Source organism: Gopherus flavomarginatus, chromosome 16 (assembly GCF_025201925.1).
Source record: "Gopherus flavomarginatus isolate rGopFla2 chromosome 16, rGopFla2.mat.asm, whole genome shotgun sequence".
Taxonomy (NCBI): domain Eukaryota; kingdom Metazoa; phylum Chordata; order Testudines; family Testudinidae; genus Gopherus; species Gopherus flavomarginatus.
The window spans coordinates 16,267,701-16,285,345 of record NC_066632.1 but is presented as its reverse complement, the minus strand read 5'-3'; the positions used below and the strand labels follow the sequence as shown (position 1 = coordinate 16,285,345).

The 17,645-nt window shown below is 61.9% G+C and overlaps 1 pseudogene; it reads right to left on the bottom strand.

The window, feature by feature from the left end:
* The window catches only part of LOC127035565 (nck-associated protein 1-like), a 51,969-nt pseudogene that overhangs the window by 11,270 nt on the left and 23,054 nt on the right, over positions 1–17,645 (bottom strand).

Here is a 17,645-nt window from a genome sequence, read left to right as displayed (position 1 = left end):
CCAGCAATGCTCCCTGCCCACTCCTCATCGCTGCTTGGACCCCAGCTGAGCGGGCATTTGCATGCAGTGTGCTGGCAGATTCATGGCCTCTCCCTCTCCAGGTCCCTCAGTCCGGGCTGGACCCTCTGACTGCTAGAGGCACTGACTGGGCATCCCTGCTCTTTCTAGCCAGGTGGCTGCTGACACCGCACTAGTTCTACTGCAGCAGCCAGTTCCTTCCTCACAGGTTCTCCATGCTCTGAGGGTGCAGCCCAACCCCCTGGGGAACAGCAGAGGGCCTGGCTCTGCCTGAGGGGAGCAGGGATTGTTGGGGACAGAGCTGCAATCCCAGCTGCACCTTCCCCACTGCTCCTGCATGCTCATCCCCCCTGACAGTGCCACAAGCCCAGCTCTCAAAGCACTGGGCCAGCCCAGCCCTGCCTGCACAAGGACACTGGGGGTCAATGGAGCAGGGTCAGCTCCAGGCCCCAGCACGCCAAGCGCGTGCTTGGGGCTACATGCCGCGGGGGGCGCTCTGCCAGTTGCCGGCAGGGCGGCAGGCGGCTCCGGTGGACCACCCGCAGGCGTCCCTGCGGAGGGTCCGCTGGTCCCGCGCCTCCGCTGGAGCATCCTCAGGCACGCCTGTGGGAGGTCCACCGGAGCCGTGGGACCGGCGAGTGGCAGAGCGCCCCCCCGCGGCGTGCTGCCGTGCTTGGGGCGGCGAAATGGCTAGAGCCGGCCCTGCAATGGAGGACAGGACCCAACCAGCAGCCCCAGGCAGCTCTTTCCTAAGCTGTATGGTTCTTGGCTCCCCTCCATCTCCCACTGACCGTCACCGGCTCCAGCTGCATTAGCCCAGCCCCATGGTCCATCTGCCAGGTGCAAGCGGCATCCAGGTCTGGAGTGACTCATTCCACATCTGACAGGCCTCAGCATGACAGACGAGCTCAGCCTGCAGATGGCAGGTGTGTGCTGCCATCACAAGATCCCGTGGCCAGCGCCCTTGTGTGATTTGCCTGAATCTAATCAGGGTGACAGTCACCCCCGCACGGGGTGTGGCGCAGGCCAGCAAGCCACATGGCCAGATCCAATGCCCTCCTCTTGGAGCTGCGAAACCCATCTTGCTAAATGGAGCTGGAGTGGGGTTCCCAGCCCTCTGTCCATGGCTCTGAAAAACGGGCAATTGCTGGCATGTGCCTCTCTGGCAGCGTGGGCACATTCTTACCCAGCCAGTCCAATGCCTGGCCACCACACCCCACTACTTGACTGTCTACGGACTGCTGTACAGTAAATACCCCTCTGCATTCACACCCTGCATCATTAACATACACCCTTCCCGGCATTCACACCCTGCATTATTAACACACACCCTGCCCAGCATTCACACCCAGCATCATTAACATACACCCTGCCTGGCATTCACACCCTGCATCATTAACAAACACCCTGCCCGGCATTCACACCCTGCATCATTAACAAACACCCTGCCCGGCATTCACACCCTGCATCATTAAGATACACCCTGCCCACCATTCACACCCTGCATCATTGACACATGTACTGCTCTGCATTGGCACCCTGTGTCAACACAAAGACCCTGCTCTGCTCTGCATTCGCACCCGGCATCATTAGCACACACTGCTCTTCTCTGCATTCACACCCTGTGTGATTTAACACACACACCGCTCTGCATTCACACCCTGCATTAACAGACTCCCTGTCCAGCTCTGCATTCACACCTTGTGTCAATAACACATTGTCACAGAGTGTGGGGGAACACAAGGCCCTACACCCCCTGGCTTCCTGCGACTCACCATGACTCTCAGCCAGCCAGCAGTCCAAGACAGGCCTTGCACGTACAGACAACAGGATCCTCCCTAATTAGGTCCATCTTGGGGTCCCAGGGACACCACAGCCCCATTGGGGAATCAGAGCCCCGTCTGCGCTTCCCTCCATTCCTTAGCCAACTCCTGAAAACTCCCTCTCTCGCCCCAGCGCCTCTTCTCCCAGCCTTTGTTCAGCTTCCCGGGCAGAGGTGTCACTTGGCCTCTAACCCCTTCCTGGGTTCTCATGTTACATGCTCACGTATCTTTCCTCAAGGCCGGTCTCCCATCCCCCAGTGCAGACCGTCCTCTCAGGCCAACACTCCCCACTCAGCATTCACAGACCACACTAAGAACAGTCCCAGTTCGTCACACACATGCACAGCCCAGCTTTGCATTTACACCCTGCATCAAGACACCCATGCTGCTCTGCTCTGCATTCACACCCTGCATCATTAACACACACACTGCTCTGCTCTGCATTCTCACCATGCGTCATTAACACACACTCTGCTCTCCATTCACACTTTGTATCATTAACACAGGCCTGCTCTGCTCTGCCACTATCCTCAGGCCGACCTCTCAAATATCGATACTAAGGATGGGTCCCATCTAACAGGCATGTCCCCTTGGTTTCCACGAGGACCCCACAACACCAGCTCCTTTGGGCTGAAAGTGAGGTCCAGCTAGGAAAGCACAATTTGAACTGACACAACCCTGTGAGCCGCCACCTTGGGAGGGACCCACCACACCAGAACATGCCTGTCCGCCAAAGCCAGCAGGAGCCCACCGTGCTCACACATCATGCCACCCCCCCAGGCACCAGCGGGGCAACAAGAGCAGTATGGACCAGTCAGCGTCCAACAGTATCTACCCATCCCCGTTCTGCCCACCTAGGAGCCACCCACGCTGAGCCCAGGGCAAACTCTGGCTCATAGTTTATCGAGTCTCACAATGTGCTCCAACCCCAAGGACACAGCGTGTGTTCAGGCCTCTCCACACGACAGAACATCCCCAGACCCTGCCACCCTGGCAGCACAGTGTCCCTGTTCAGAGCAACGGTGCAGGGCTGAGCACAACACGCCACATGCCTCTGCCTAGCCCGAGAGAGGCCCCAAGGTGAGGCTGTGGCATGTCAGGCTGCCTGGGCACCCACTCTCCAGAGGAGACTCCACTCCCACCCAGGGCTGGAGGCCAACAAACCCGCCAGAGCCCTCAACACAAGATTGTCCAGCCAGGGCAGCCCTGGGGACTGTGGGTGCTGAACCGCAACCCACTGACGTCAGGGGAGTTTTGCCACCAAGGCCCATGGGGCTGAGATGACACATTCCCAGAGTGCAGCTCTGGCCAGCCACCCTCTGGTAGCGGAGCCCCCTGGGGCTTATACTCACAGAACAGCCTCCCAGCGAGGCCCACCCAGTCCTGGCACTGGAGTGGGAGTTGGGGGGTGTTTCCATTTCTTACCCTGGGTCTCTGCACCATTCCAGGCCTGGGTTCCCTCAGGGCAGGGCAGAGGATTCGCGACAAGCTCTGAGTGCTCCTCCCCTCTGCAGCAGCAGCGATCACTGGCCCAGGCACAGGCAACCACTAGCCCCCAGCACTCCCCGCCTGGAGACTGCAGTGAGTGATCTGGGGAGGCTGCTGCTGGCTGGGACGATGCTGAGAGCCCTGTGGACACTGCAGCATGCTGGGCCCAGGCTCTGCAAGGCGACGGCTCGAACAGACCCAGACCCCCCTCTGCGGCAGGCAGGCGTCCAGCATTTCCATCTCTGCAGCATGGGCAGGGGCTGAACTCAGGCCCAGAGTTTCCATCACGCTCATGGATAAATATTAACTCAGGTGCTGAGGAGAGAACTCTGGGTCATGCAGCAAAACCCCTCACCCATCCTCAACTGGGTCTGCAGACCCCCGGTGGCTGCTCCTGAGAACCTGAGCCAGATCAACCTGAGCTGTGATGCAGATTGGAGGGGAGCTGGGACTTTTGTCTCCTGGGGGAAGGGGCATCTCCCATGTGGCTGGACAACCCCACGCCCAGCCCACGATTAGGGCTGTGGGGCCTGGCACACACTGCCACACTCTGGATCCCCAGCTGGGGTAAAGGCCCCTGGCAGGAGGAGAGACACCCAGGCCAATCACCCCGGGCCCAGATATGGACAGCAGGGGGAGGCTGCCTGCGCAGCAGCCCAGCATGTTCTCTGATCTGCCCGCCTAGCCACAGAGCCCACCCACAGCAGAGAGAAGCACAAGGGTCGCCCCCACCTTTATGTCCGTGTCTGCGGTGACAAAGTCCTTCAGGCACTCGATGGGGCCCGTCAGGAATGGGCAGCGGTTGGAGAAGACCTGCAGCGAGAAGAGAGCCAGCCCTTGAGATGGCAATGGACACAGTTCGCCCACTCTCATGTAGCAGCCCCAGGCTCCCTCTGGGGTGGGACGTGGCAGCTCTTTAACAACTGTCCAGCAGCCAAGTGCAGGAAAGGAGCAATGCAATGCTTGAGGCTCTCCAAGCACCGCACAGGTGTTAGCCAACAAACTCTCCCCACTGACCCCAGAGAGGGGCTGGGGCCAGTTACTGTCCCTGCTTTCCAGAGGCCACCTGGGCAGAGCTGCGCAGAGACCTGTCCTAGGAGGGATGTGGGACACTCACCACCCCTGCCCAGCCATGTCCCCAGCATACATGGTGGGGGGGGTCAGTGACTCCCCTCCATCACAGCCCCATAATGCTCCAGGAAGAGTGTGAAAGGCCTGCCCCACACAGCTCCAATGCTGCCTCCCAGGCTGGTGCACAGTGGGGGCAGCCAGCTCCTCCACCCTGGCCTTGAATGCCCCCCCCCAGACATGCTGGCCTAGGCCTCACTCAGTTCCACTCCCCCCCACCCCCAATGGCCAGCACCCACCTCAGCAGCCCACTCTGTGCCATGGAGCGGAAGCTCAGGATCTCCCCGATGATGGTCATTCTTTTCAGCACATTGTCAGCAGCTGGGGGAGAGACGGGGTGGGGGGTGAATTGCGAGGACACACAGGAGACGGGGCTGCAAAACAAACGGGGTACAACATACCCCTGGGCCTATGCCTGGGAACTAGCACCCCTCACCCCAACCCTGAGCCCCCGTCCTGAGCCTCCAGCTCTGCCAGTACCCCTCACCCCAATCCTCAGCCCCCCTTCTGAGCCCCCAGCTCTGCCAGTGCCCCTCACTCCAACCCTCAGCCCCCCTCCTGAGCCCCCAGCTCTGCCAGTGCCCCTCACCCCAACCATCAGCCCCCCTCCTGAGCCCCCGGCTCTGCCAGTGCCCCTCACCCCAACCATCAGCCCCCCTCCTGAGCCCCCAGCTCTGCCAGTGCCCCTCACCCCAACCATCAGCCCCCCTCCTGAGCCCCCGGCTCTGCCAGTGCCCCTCACCCCAAACCTCAGGCCCTCTCCTGAGCCCCTGGCTCTGCCAGTGCCCCTCACCCCAACCCTCAGCCCCCTTCCTGAGCCCCCAGCTCTGCCAGGGCCCCTCACCCCAACCCTCAGCCCCACCTCCTGAGCCCCCAGCTCTGCAACTACCCCTCATCCCAAACCTCACCCCCCTCCTGAGCCCCCAGCTCTGCCAGGGCCCCTCACCCCAACTCTCAGCCCCCTCCTGAGCCCCCGGCTCTGCCAGTGCCCCTCACACCAACCCTCAGCCCCCCCTTTGAGCCCCCAACTCTGCCAGTGCCCCTCACCCCAACCCTCAGCCCCACCTCCTGAGCCCCCAGCTCTGCCACTACCCCTCACCCCAACCCTCACCCCCCTCCTGAGCCCCCAGTTCTGACAGTGCCCCTCACCCCAACCCTCACCCCCTCCTGAGCCCCCAGCTCTGCCACTACCCCTCACCCCAACCCTCACCCCCCTCCTGAGCCCCCGGCTCTGCCAGTGCCCCTCACCCCAACCCTCACCCCCCTCCTGAGCCCCCAGCTCTGCCAGGGCCCCTCACCCCAACCCTCACCCCCCTCCTGAGCCCCCAGCTCTGCCAGTGCCCCTCACCCCAACCCTGAGCCCCCTCCTGAGCCCCCAGCTCTGCCAGTGCCCCTCACCCCAACCCCCAGCCCCCCCTTTGAGCCCCCAACTCTGCCAGTGCCCCTCACTCCAACCCTCAGCCCCACCTCCTGAGCCCCCGGCTCTGCCAGGGTCCCTCACCCCAACCCTCAGCCCCCTCCTGAGCCCCCAGGTCTGTCAGGGCCCCTCACCCCAACCCTCAGTCCCCCTTCTGAGCCCCCGGCTCTGCCACTACCCCTCACCCCAACCCTCAGCCCTCTCCTGAGCCCTCAGATCTGCCAGTGCCCCTCACACCAACCCTCAGCCCCCCGCTTTGAGCCCCCAGCTCTGCCAGTGCCCCTAACACCAACCCTCAGCCCCACCTCCTGAGCCCCCGGCTCTGCCAGTGCCCCTCACCCCAACCCTCAGCCCCCTCCTGAGTCCCCAGCTCTGCCAGTGCCCCTCACCCCAACCCTCAGCCCCCTCCTGAGCCCCCAGCTCTGCCAGTGCCCCTCACCCCAACCATCAGCCCCCCTCCTGAGCCCCCGGCTCTGCCAGTGCCCCTCACCCCAAACCTCAGGCCCTCTCCTGAGCCCCTGGCTCTGCCAGTGCCCCTCACCCCAACCCTCAGCCCCCTTCCTGAGCCCCCAGCTCTGCCAGGGCCCCTCACCCCAACCCTCAGCCCCACCTCCTGAGCCCCCAGCTCTGCCACTACCCCTCATCCCAAACCTCACCCCCCTCCTGAGCCCCCAGCTCTGCCAGGGCCCCTCACCCCAACTCTCAGCCCCCTCCTGAGCCCCCGGCTCTGCCAGTGCCCCTCACACCAACTCTCAGCCCCCCCCTTTGAGCCCCCAACTCTGCCAGTGCCCCTAACCCCAACCCTCAGCCCCACCTCCTGAGCCCCCAGCTCTGCCACTACCCCTCACCCCAACCCTCATCCCCCTCCTGAGCCCCCAGCTCTGCCACTACCCCTCACCCCAACCCTCATCCCCCTCCTGAGCCCCCAGCTCTGCCACTACCCCTCACCCCAACCCTCACCCCCCTCCTGAGCCCCCGGCTCTGCCAGTGCCCCTCACCCCAACCCTCAGCCCCACCTCCTGAGCCCCCAGCTCTGCCAGTGCCCCTCACCCCAACCCTCAGCCCCCTCCTGAACCTCCAGCTCTGCCAGTGACCCTCACACCAACCCTCAGCCCCCTCCTGAGCCCCCAGCTCTGCCAGGGCCCCTCACCCCAACCCTCACCCCTCCTGAGCCCCCGGCTCTGCCAGGGCCCCTCACCCCAACCCTCAGCCCTCTCCTGAGCCCCCAGCTCTGCCAGTGCCCCTCACCCCAACCCTGAGCCCCCTCCTGAGCCCTCAGCTCTGCCAGTGCCCCTCATCCCAACCCCCAGTCCCCTTCCTCACCCCACCTGCTATTCCCCACCTGAGTCTCCTCTCCACCCAGCGCTCATTGCAGCTCAGCCCTGAACTCCATCCTCAGCCGTCCATGGATTGGGCAGGGGGTTCAATGCAGATGCCAGGGACGGGGCAATGGGGGGGGGGAATGTCACCTACACGTCAGCCTGGGCAGCAGTGATACCATCTCCTCTGGTTTGTAGAAGTTGGAGCGGATCTGCACCAGCACGTCCATGTTCTCACTCACCAACTTCTGCAACACACACAATCACAATGGTAAACGGGGGCCAGCCAGAGCCGGAGCCAGCCAGAGCCAAAGCCAGCCAGGCCTGACTGACCCAGAGTCAGAACCAGAGCCAGAGCCAGCCAGGCCCGACTGGCCCATAGCCATCCAGAACCAGAACCAGCCAGGCCTGACTGGCCCATAGCCAGCCAGAACCAGAACCAGCCAGGCCCAACTCACACAATGCCAGAACTAGCCAAACCCAACTCACCCAGAGCCAGGGGCTGCTGCCATGGGAATCTTCCCTGATATCAGTATTTTGCCCAATGCCAGCACCTCCGGCTCTGAAGGGAACTCCCAGACACTGATGTACTGAGCTATCACATGAACCTAGGAGCGGGGGCCCAGTGCTCCCCATAGTTAGCTGGGAGCTGATGGGATATTATCCACTGGGAACACAGCAAGACAGTGACAGGTCTGGCAATAAAACCCAGGAGTCCTGGCTCCCAGCTCCCATGCTGCTCTATCCTACTAAATCCACACTGTTCCCAGGGAACCCAGGAGTCCTGGCTCCCAGCTCCCCAGCTCTACCCTGCTAACTCCACACTGCTCCCAGAGAACCCAGGAGTTCTGGCTCCCAGCCCCCCTGCTTTACCACACTAACCCTACACCGTTCCCAGAGAACCCAGGAGTCCTGCCTCCCAGCCCCCCTGCTCTCCCCTGCTAACTCCACACTGCTCCCAGGGAACCCAGGAGTCCTGGCTCCCAGACCCCCTGCTCTACCACACTAACCCCACACCACTCCCAGGGAACCCAGGAGTCCTGGCTCCCAGACCCCCTGCTCTACCACAGTGATCCCACACTGCTCCCAGAGAACCCAGGAGTTCTGGCTCCCAGCCCTCCTGCTCTACCACACTAACCCCACGCTGCTTCCAGAGAATCCAGGAGTCCTGGGTACTCTGCTCTAAGCACTGACTCCCACTGCCTGCCCAGCCCGTAGCCCTGGGGAGTTGAGTGCACCCAGCAGTGGCTTCTCCCGCCCCAGCCTCCTACCTTCAGCTCCACCACCTGCGAGGTGACGTGCCACATGAGGTTGTCGCTCAGGAACTTCATGCCGTAGGGACCAGCAGCTCGGCCAGCGCCCGCATCTCTGGGGGAGGGGAGTGGATCATACACAGAGCGTTAGTTCCTTCTGGCCTGCTTGGGTCACACCCAGCCCTCACACACCCCAGAACAGCATGTCCCAGCACCGGGCCTCCCAGTCTCCAGCCAGCCAGACCAGCTCACTCTGAGCCAGCCGTCCCGCCACCACACATCCCCAGCCCCAAACCCAGGGCCGTCCGGCTGCCATGCATCCTCAGCCTCATCCCCAGAACTGTCCCATCGCCGCATATCCCCATCCTCAGAGCCGTCCCACCGCCGCATATCCCCATCCCCATCCCCATCCCCAGAGCCGTCCTACCACCTTGCATCCCCATCCCCACCCCCAGAACTGGCCGTCCCACCGCTGCATATTCCAACCCTCAGCCCCACAGCCAGCTGGCCTGCTGCTGTGTGTCTCCATCCCCCGTCCCCAGGGCCGGCTGTCCTGCCACCACGCATCCTCACCCCCGTGCCCAGAATCATCCAGAGCCAGCTGTCCCACCGCCAGGCAGCCGCCTCTGCATCCCGCCGTCACGCGGCCCCATCATCAGTGCATGGAGCTGCCGCGGCTCACCTGAGATGTCTGAAAACTCCTCTGCACTGAAACTCTGCTCCCCCTCCCTGGGGACACTGATGAAGGCCTGCATGGCTGGGGACAGCACAATGGCCCCAGTGCTGGCCTGGCGCAGCAGCACCTCCAGGTACCTGCATGGAGCCAAAAAGCCTCCACTTACACCGGACAGCCAGGCCCAGCACTGTTCTCCCAACCTGCTCCGAATCTGCCCTGCCAGAGCCCAAACTCCCTTGTACCGGTGTGTGAGCACGGGATGGGGCTGAGGGGCACTGGCAGAGCTGTGTGGGGAGCTCAGAGCTGGGCTAGCAGGGGCTGCGGGTCGGGAATGAGGGGCACTGGCAGAGCTGAGCAGGAGCCCAGAGCTGGGATAGCAGAGGGCTGTGAGTCGGGATAGAGGGGCACTGGCAGAGCTGGAGGGATGGGAGCACAGGGCTGGGATAGCAGAGGACTATGGGTCAGGACTGAGGGGCACTGGCAGAGCTGGGGGGGGAGCCCAGAGCTGGGATAGCAGAGGGCTGTGGGTCGGGATAGAGGGGAACTGGCAGAGCTGGGGGGTGCATACAGCTGGGATAGCAGGGACTGTGAGTCAGGATAGAGGGGCACTGGCAGAGCTGGAGGGATGGGAGCACAGGGCTGGGATAGCAGGGACTGTGGGTCAGGACTGAGGGGCACTGGCAGAGCTGTGTGGGAAGCTCAGGGCTGGGATAGCAGAGAGCTGCGGGCCGTGATTGAGGGGCACTGGCAGAGCTGGGGAGAGCTCAGGGCTGCGCTAGCAGGGGCTGCAGGTCGGGACTGAGGGGCACTGGCAGAGCTGGGGGGATCCCAGGGCTGGGATAGCAGAGGGCTGTGGGTCAGGACTGAGGGGCACTGGCAGAGCTAGGGGGGAGCCCAGGACTGGGATAGCAGAGGGCTGTGGGTCAGGATTGAGGGGCACTGGCTAAGGGAAGCTCTCACATGGACAGCCTGTTCACTTGGCTCTAGAAGTAGGTTTTTGTTCCCTCTCCTCCCTGGCCCTATTTGCCCAGAAAGTGCGAGATCAAGGGGCCTGACTCTTTCTCCCATTACTGTCCCCATTCTGGGCAGGGCCACCCGTCGCTCTCCGAGCACCGGCTTTCCAGCCCCATGAAATCCCACCAGGTGCACAGAACCACAGAAATATGGGGCTGGAAGGGACCACAATAGGCCACATAGGCCAGGCACAGAGGCAGGACAACTGGACCATCCCTGACAGGGATTTGTCCAACCAGTTCCTACAAACCTCCAGTGATGGGGATTCCCCAACCCCCTCGGAGCCTGCTCCAGAGCCCAGCGACCCCATGAAGCTTTTCCCACTATCTAACCGAGATCTCCCTGGCTGCAAACAGCGGATTCCTTCGTGTCCCATCAATGCACATGGAGAACAACTGGGCCTCGGCCTTCTTCGGAACAGCCCTGACCATAGCTAAAGACTGGTGTCAAGTCCTGCCTTGGCCTTCTCTGCTCTACACTTGACATGCCCAAGACTCTCAACCTTTCCTCATAGGTCAGCTTTTCCCACTTCCCCCATCCCTTCAGGCATCTCCCAGGCTCTCCTGCCCCATGGCTCAAGGATACCCAGGGCTCTCTCCTGTCCGGTGGCCCAGGCCAGGCTGCCGCCAGCCCAGGCACCCACCAGTTGGTGTAGATGGTGGTGAGGGTCTGCTCCCTGCTTGAGTCCAGGGGTTGTGTCTGCTGAAGCAGGACATTGTGGATGATGCAGCTGGAGTCCACGCACGTGAATTGCCCCAGTGACTGGATGAAGGCGAGGTAGGAGCGCAGGCCAGCCAGCACCTCAGAGGGCTGCGCAATCTCCTGCGTAGCCTGGTTGTAGCTGGCCATCCACACGAAGGATCTGTAAGAGGATGGGGGGCTCAGAGGGGGCCCCACACAGACCCTCGAGTGGATCTGCTGAGCCCACAACCTCCCCACTGAAAGCACCCAGCCTCACTCCCATGTTCCCTGTGAATGCGCATCTCCCAGCACAACTCAGCTCAGAAGTTGGCTGGGGCTTGTGGATGTAACAGCACCAATAGCCAACTCAGTCTCCCAGCTTGAGGGCCACGGACAGGAACACGTCACGTTCACCTCCCCACCCGCCCGCCTGAGGGTGGACAGGGAAATGCTGCATCCCCCTCCCCACCCGCCCGCCTGAGGGCCATGGACAGGGAAATGCTGCATCCCTCTCCCCACCCGCCTGCCTGAGGGCCATGGACAGGGACATGCTTTGTCCCCCTCCTCACCTGCTCGAGGGCCATGGGCAGGGACACACCACTCTGCCATCCCCACCCGCCCAAAGGTTGTGGGCAGGAACGCAACGTGTCCCCCTCCCAGCCCATGGGCCATGGTCAGGGACCCGCCGCACTCCCATCCCCGCCTGCCCGAGGCCCACGAGCCATGCGCAGGGACACGCCGCACCCAGCCAGCCAGCCACGGGGCCTACGGACCTGTTGAGCTGCGTCTCCAGGTGGCTGCTGAGGTATTCGGACGGTGTGACCATGTGCTCGAACACGGTGAAGCTGGGGACATGGTTGATGCTCAGGGAGAGCTCGCCCAGCCCCTGGTGCAGCTTGTCCATGCTGGGGGCAGAGACGCCGGCACGGTCACCACTCGCCGCAAATGGCTCTGGAGCCCAGGCCCCTCCCCCACACCTGTCAGCCCAACGCACACTAGCTCCCAGACCCCAAATGTGGTGGGATCATTCAAATGAATGGGAAAGTGGGCAGCCCAGATGCCTGGGTTCACTGCCACCTCCGCTCCGAGGGGCGACAGGCAGCCCAGATGCCTGGGTTCACCACCCCCTCCGCTCCGAGGGGCGATGGGCAGTCCAATAAATCAAGTGTATCTTGGGCAATGGAAAGGCTGGGAGTGCTTATGAAGGGCCAGGTACCAGTATCGCTTCCCAGATCTGAGCCATCAGCCATTCTGGGGACCCACTGCCCGGTTACCCCAGCCATCTGAAGCACAGGGGGAGGAGTCCTCTGAATGGGGAGAACCCTCACCCCCAAGGGATGGCAGAGCAGCTCTAATGCCCCTTGGGAGACCCCTATGTGGTGGGCTTACTTGGTCACCACGATCCGGTCCTTCCTCTGGCTCTCGGCCCCTGGCTTGTCTCGCTCCGGTTCCCCCTTCTTGGGGGGCTGCTTCTGGGCCTTCTTGTTCTGGGCCTTGCTGATGGTGGAGGCGCAGTGTTTGGGCAGCAGCTTCCCAGGAGATAGAGACGGGGGCACTGAGCGAGTGAGGGGCTGGGGGCTTGGAGGGCCAGGATTTGGCAGCCCCCCAGATGCACATAGGGTCCCCTCCCCCCGCACCCCAGTTCTGGTGCAGGACACATCCCACCTGCCTGGCATCTGGCTCGTCTTGCCACGGAGCCACTGGCCACACTGATGCCCACCCCCACCGCCCCCAGGGCTCAGCAAGCAGCAGTCACTGGCCATTTGCTCCCCGGCAAGGCTACATGACTCCAACCACGGCCATCTCCATAGCCCCCAGCACCAAACAGCCCCGCAGGGCTTTGCCAGCCTGGAGAGCAGCCTGTGGAGGGCCGGCCACAGCCCTCAGTCAGCGCGCCCAGATGGTGAGCAATCCTGGTACATGCAACTGCTGCTGTGCACTCAGCTGGCACCTCAACAAGGTACCCCACCCAGCACCATGCCACTCCCTGTGCCCCTCACCTGCCCACCGAACCCCCGGCTGGAAGCAAACCCACCCAGTGCCATGCCATGTCCCATAACCCCCTTGCTCATTGACGTGCCCCCAGTCTGGCAGCTCCTCTGGTACTGCCCAGCCCCATGCCCATGCCCATGCCCCTCACCTGCTCGCAAAGGGGCCCCCAGGCTGGCAGCTGCCCTTGGCACCGCCCCAAGGGTACAAGCTCCTCCGGCACCCCCAGCACCATGCCACGCCCCTCACTTGCTCGCAGAGGGGCCCCCATGCCCCTAGTCTAGTGGCTGCCCCGGGGAGGGGACCCCCTGACACCATGCTGCACCCTTCACCTTGTTGCAGAGGTGCCCCCAGTCTGGCAGATCCCCCAGGCACCCCCCGGCACCATGCCACGCCCCTTACCTGCTCACAGAGGGGCCCCCACACTGGCAGATCCCCGAGGCACCCCCTGGCACCGTGCCACACCCTTCACCTGCTCACAGAGAGGCCCCCACGCTGGCAGATCCCCCAACACCCGCCGGCACTGTGCCACACCCCTCATCTGCTCACAGAGGGGCCCCCAGTCTGGCAGACCCCCAGGCACTCCCCAGCACCATGCCACACCCCTCACCTGCTCACAGAGTGGCCCCCAGGCTGGTAGATCCCCCAACACCCCCCAGCACCATGCCATACCCCTCACCTGCTCGCAAAGGGGCCCCCAGGCTGGCAGCTGCCCTGGGCACTGACCCAAGGGTACAAGCACCTTCGGCACCCCCAGCACCATGCCACGCCCCTCACTTGCTCACAGAGGAGCCCCCATGCCCCCAGTCTAGCAGCTGCCCCAGGGAGGGGAACCCCTGACACCATGCCACATCCTTCACCTGGTTGCAGAGGGGTCCCCACACTGGCAGATCCCCCAACACCCCCCAGCACTGTGCCACACCCCTCACCTGCTCACTGAGTTTGCGCTGCTCGGCACATGTGCCCATGATGCAGTTGGCAGCCTGCTTGGCGATCTCTTCCAGGAAGCTGTTGCATAGACCCAGGCTGCAGCTCTTCAGGTGGGGATACTGTGGAGAGAGGCCAGGGACGGCTCACGGCTCTGCTCCCCCACCTGGCACCTTCCAGCCACAGATCCCAAACGCCAGCCACTGAGCTTCTTACCCCATGGGGGAGGCAACCCTGCCCCTCCCCCATGCACTGCCCTGTGTCCTCCCCCTGCTCCTCACCCACACATCTCCATGCATGCCTGCCCCCGCTCCCCCCCGAGTTGTCCCCACATGGATCATCATTCATGCCCCCTGGCCCTCCCACAGGGGGGGCGTCTTCCCCTTTATATTGCCATCCGTGTCCCCATGTCCCCCCTAAATCCCCATGCATGTCCCCCGTACCTCCCCGATGCATCACCATGCATGCCCCCCAGGCTCTCCCCAGGCAGTGCCCCTCCTCATACATTACCCCTCAGCTACACACCTCCTCTGGACACATGGGGTGGGTGCAGCGGGCAAAGTGGCTGCAGATGAGCAGGAAGACGATGGTGAAGCGCAGCATGGCCGGCTCCTCCATGGTCAGAGCAAACAGCTTCTCGAAGGGGCGGATGTAGAAACTGTCGGGGTAGAAGGACACATCAGCACAGGTGGGGCAGGAAGAGTCTGTGTGTGCGAATACATCTCTCCATGTAGGTGTGTGCATGTAATTCCATGTTTGTGTGTGTGTGTATGTGTGTGATTCCGTGTACATGTGATTCTGTGTTTGTCTGCATGTGCGAGTCCATGTGCATGTGATTCCATGTTTGTCAGTGTGTGCGTGTGCTTTTCCATGTAGGTGTTTGCATGTGATTCTGTGTGTGTGATTCTGTATTTGTGGGTATTTGTGTGATTCCAGGTCTGTGTGATTCTGTGTTTGTGTGTGTGAGCATCTGCCTTTCCATGTAGGTGTGTGCATGTGATTCTGTGTTTGTGTGATTCCATGTGCATGTGATTCCATGTTGGTGTGTATGTGCGTGATTCCATGTGTATGTGCTTCCGTGTTTGTATGTGTGTGATTCTGTGTTTGTGTGTGCGTGCATGTGATTCCATGTGAGCAGCACCACCCCAGCCCCTTCACATCGCTTAGAGGCCTGGATCCCACTGGCTGCTGTGCCCTCTGCAGCTGCATCTCAGTCCCTCATACCCTGGATCAGAGCCAGGTTCTGGGGGGCGTGGGTCTGAATGGGCCAAGCACAGGGCTAGAAGCCAGGCCTTAGCAACACTGTTGGGCTAGCTGCACCAACTCTTCCTGCCCACCATCTGACTGTCCAGTGCTCCCAGAGAGACCCCTGGCCAGAAAAGTCAGTGAACAGGCCTCACACCACAGCTCCGAGGGCAGTAGATCCTCTCCCGACCAAATGGTGCGACGGGGAAACTGAGGCACTGATGGGGTTGAGGCAGGCCCAGGGCTGGCCCATGGGCTCCGGGCAGTGCTGGCCTGCACGCGCCGGGCACTGCGCATACACACCAGAAGGCCGACAGGTCCGAAGTCTCCACTACCAGCTCCTCCAGTGAGTCCAGCATCTTGGAGTGGAACATGATGAGGTTCATCACACGGCCCACGTCCAGGCTCTGGCGCAGCTGCATGGGGGCCTTGGCCACACTGCTGTAAGCCTTGGGGGAGGCAGAGAAGGGGGTGAGAAAGAGCCCAGCCCCAGGGCTTGGGGCAGCCACATCACCACTCCCCCACCATCAGCCCTGCAGCTCCCCCAGTCGAGCAGAGCGACTTTGTTAGCTGCCAGGACAGGGCGCTGTGCACTTGGTGCTGCCGGCTCCAAGGTCAAGCGCCGCCAGGAGCGGTTCCACCAGCTCCCACTCCCAGCTGTCCTTCCCATGGGCCTGTGGCTGGGCAGGGGCTGCTCCCAGGGCAGAGGAGCCCAGAGCCAGGCCATGGCCCTAGTTAGTGAACAGAAATGGAGCAGAGCTGATGTGGATGTGGCGAGGAGTAGGGTTGCCAACTGTCTGCTCCAGGGGTCGGCAACCTTTCAGCAGTGCTGTGCTGAGTTTTCATTTATTCACTCTAATTTAAGGTTTTGTTTGCCAGTCACACATTTTAACGTTTTTAGAAGGTCTCTTTCTATAAGTCTACAATATATAACTAAACTGTTGTTGTATGTAAAGTAAATAGGGTTTCAGAACGTTTAAGAAGCTTCATTTAAAATTAAAAAATGCAGAGTCCCCTGGACTGGTGGCCAGGACCCAGGCAGTGTGAGTGCCACTGAAAATCAGCTCGCGTGCCGCCTTCGGCACACGTGCCATAGGTTGCCCACCCCTGGTCTACTCGCACAAACCCAAATGCCTTTGCCCTGCCCCCTGTCCCACCCCTTCTCTGAGGCCCCGGCCCCACTCACTCCAGCCCCCTCCCTCCATCGCTCGCTCTCCCTCACCCTTCACCCTCACTCCCTTTCACCGGGTTGGAGCAGGGGGTTGGGGTGTGGGAGTGGGTGTGGGCTCTGGGCTGGAGGGTGGGGTCGAGGGTTCAGAGTGTGGGAGGGGGCTCCAGGCTGAGCCTGGGGCAAGGGTTTGGGGTGCAGGAGGCATCTGGGCTCTTGCAGGGAGATTGGGTGGGGGAGGGGGCTGGGGCAGGGGGTTGGGGTGCAGGAGAGGGTGTGGGGTACAGGCTCCGGCCAGGCAGCACTTACCTCATGTGGGTCCTGGAAGTGGTGGTATGTCCGGCAGCAGCTCCTAGGCTCAGGGATGGCCAGGTGGTTCTGCGCACTGCCACTGCCTGCAGACACCGCCCTCCCGGCTCCCATTGGCCATGGTTCCCTGTTCCCAGCCAATGGGAGCTACAGAGTTCCTGTTCAGGGCGGGGGCAGCGCGCAGAGACCCCCTGGCCCCGTCTCCACCTAGGGGATGCAGCACATGCCAGCCGCTTCCAGGAGCGGCACGGAGCCAGGGTAGGTAAAGAGCCTGCCTTAGCCCCAGTGCACCACTGACCGGACTTTTAGCGGCCTAAAATCTCCCAGATTGGTTCAGTCGCCTCTGGGAGATGGAGCCTGATTCCGGGAGACTCTCAGCCAAACCGGGAGGGTTGGCAACCCTAGTCGGAGGCTGGGCTGGGTGCTGGAGGTCAGGGGTTGCCAATTGCAGCCTGTCAGGGGGCTGAGCAGGGAAGGGGAGGGCTTGCTGATGCGGGCTTGGCAGGGATCTGGCTGGGGAGGGGCTGTTGGTGCAGGCCTGGCAGTGGGTTGAGCAGGGGAGTTTTTGCTGGTGTGGGCCTGGCAGGGGGCTGGGTGGAGTGTGTGCACCCTGGCAGATGCCCAGCCCCTAATGGGGATGCAAACATCTGGCGAGGGAGTTACCTGCAGCCGGAGCTAGTCCAGGCAAAGCCCTGAGAAGTCGAACTTCTCCTTTTTGTCCACTGCAGGAAAGAGAAGCAGCTTTAGAGAGGCGTCAGCAGCTCCATGAGCAGGGGGCTCTCCCCTCTGAGCTAGGGTTGCCAACCCTCCAGGATTGTAGTCTCCAAGAATTAAAGATTAATCTTTAATTAAAGATTATGTAATGTGATGACATCTCCAGGAATGCATCCAATCATAATTGGCAACTCTACTTTCTGTGTTCCTGCCCTCCAGCGGCAGGGGCAGAGACAGGGCCTTGGAGGGGGTGGTGAACCCAGCCATCCGGGCTGCCCACTTTCCCACTCATTTGAATGATCCACTCAATGTGCAGCGCCAGTGGCAGTCAAAAAAGCTAACAGAATGTTGAGAATCATTAAGAAAGGGGTAGATAATAAAACAGAAAATATCATATTGCCTCTATATAAATCCATGGTACCCCACACCTTGAACACTGCATTCAGATGTGGTCACCCCATCTCAAAAAAGATATA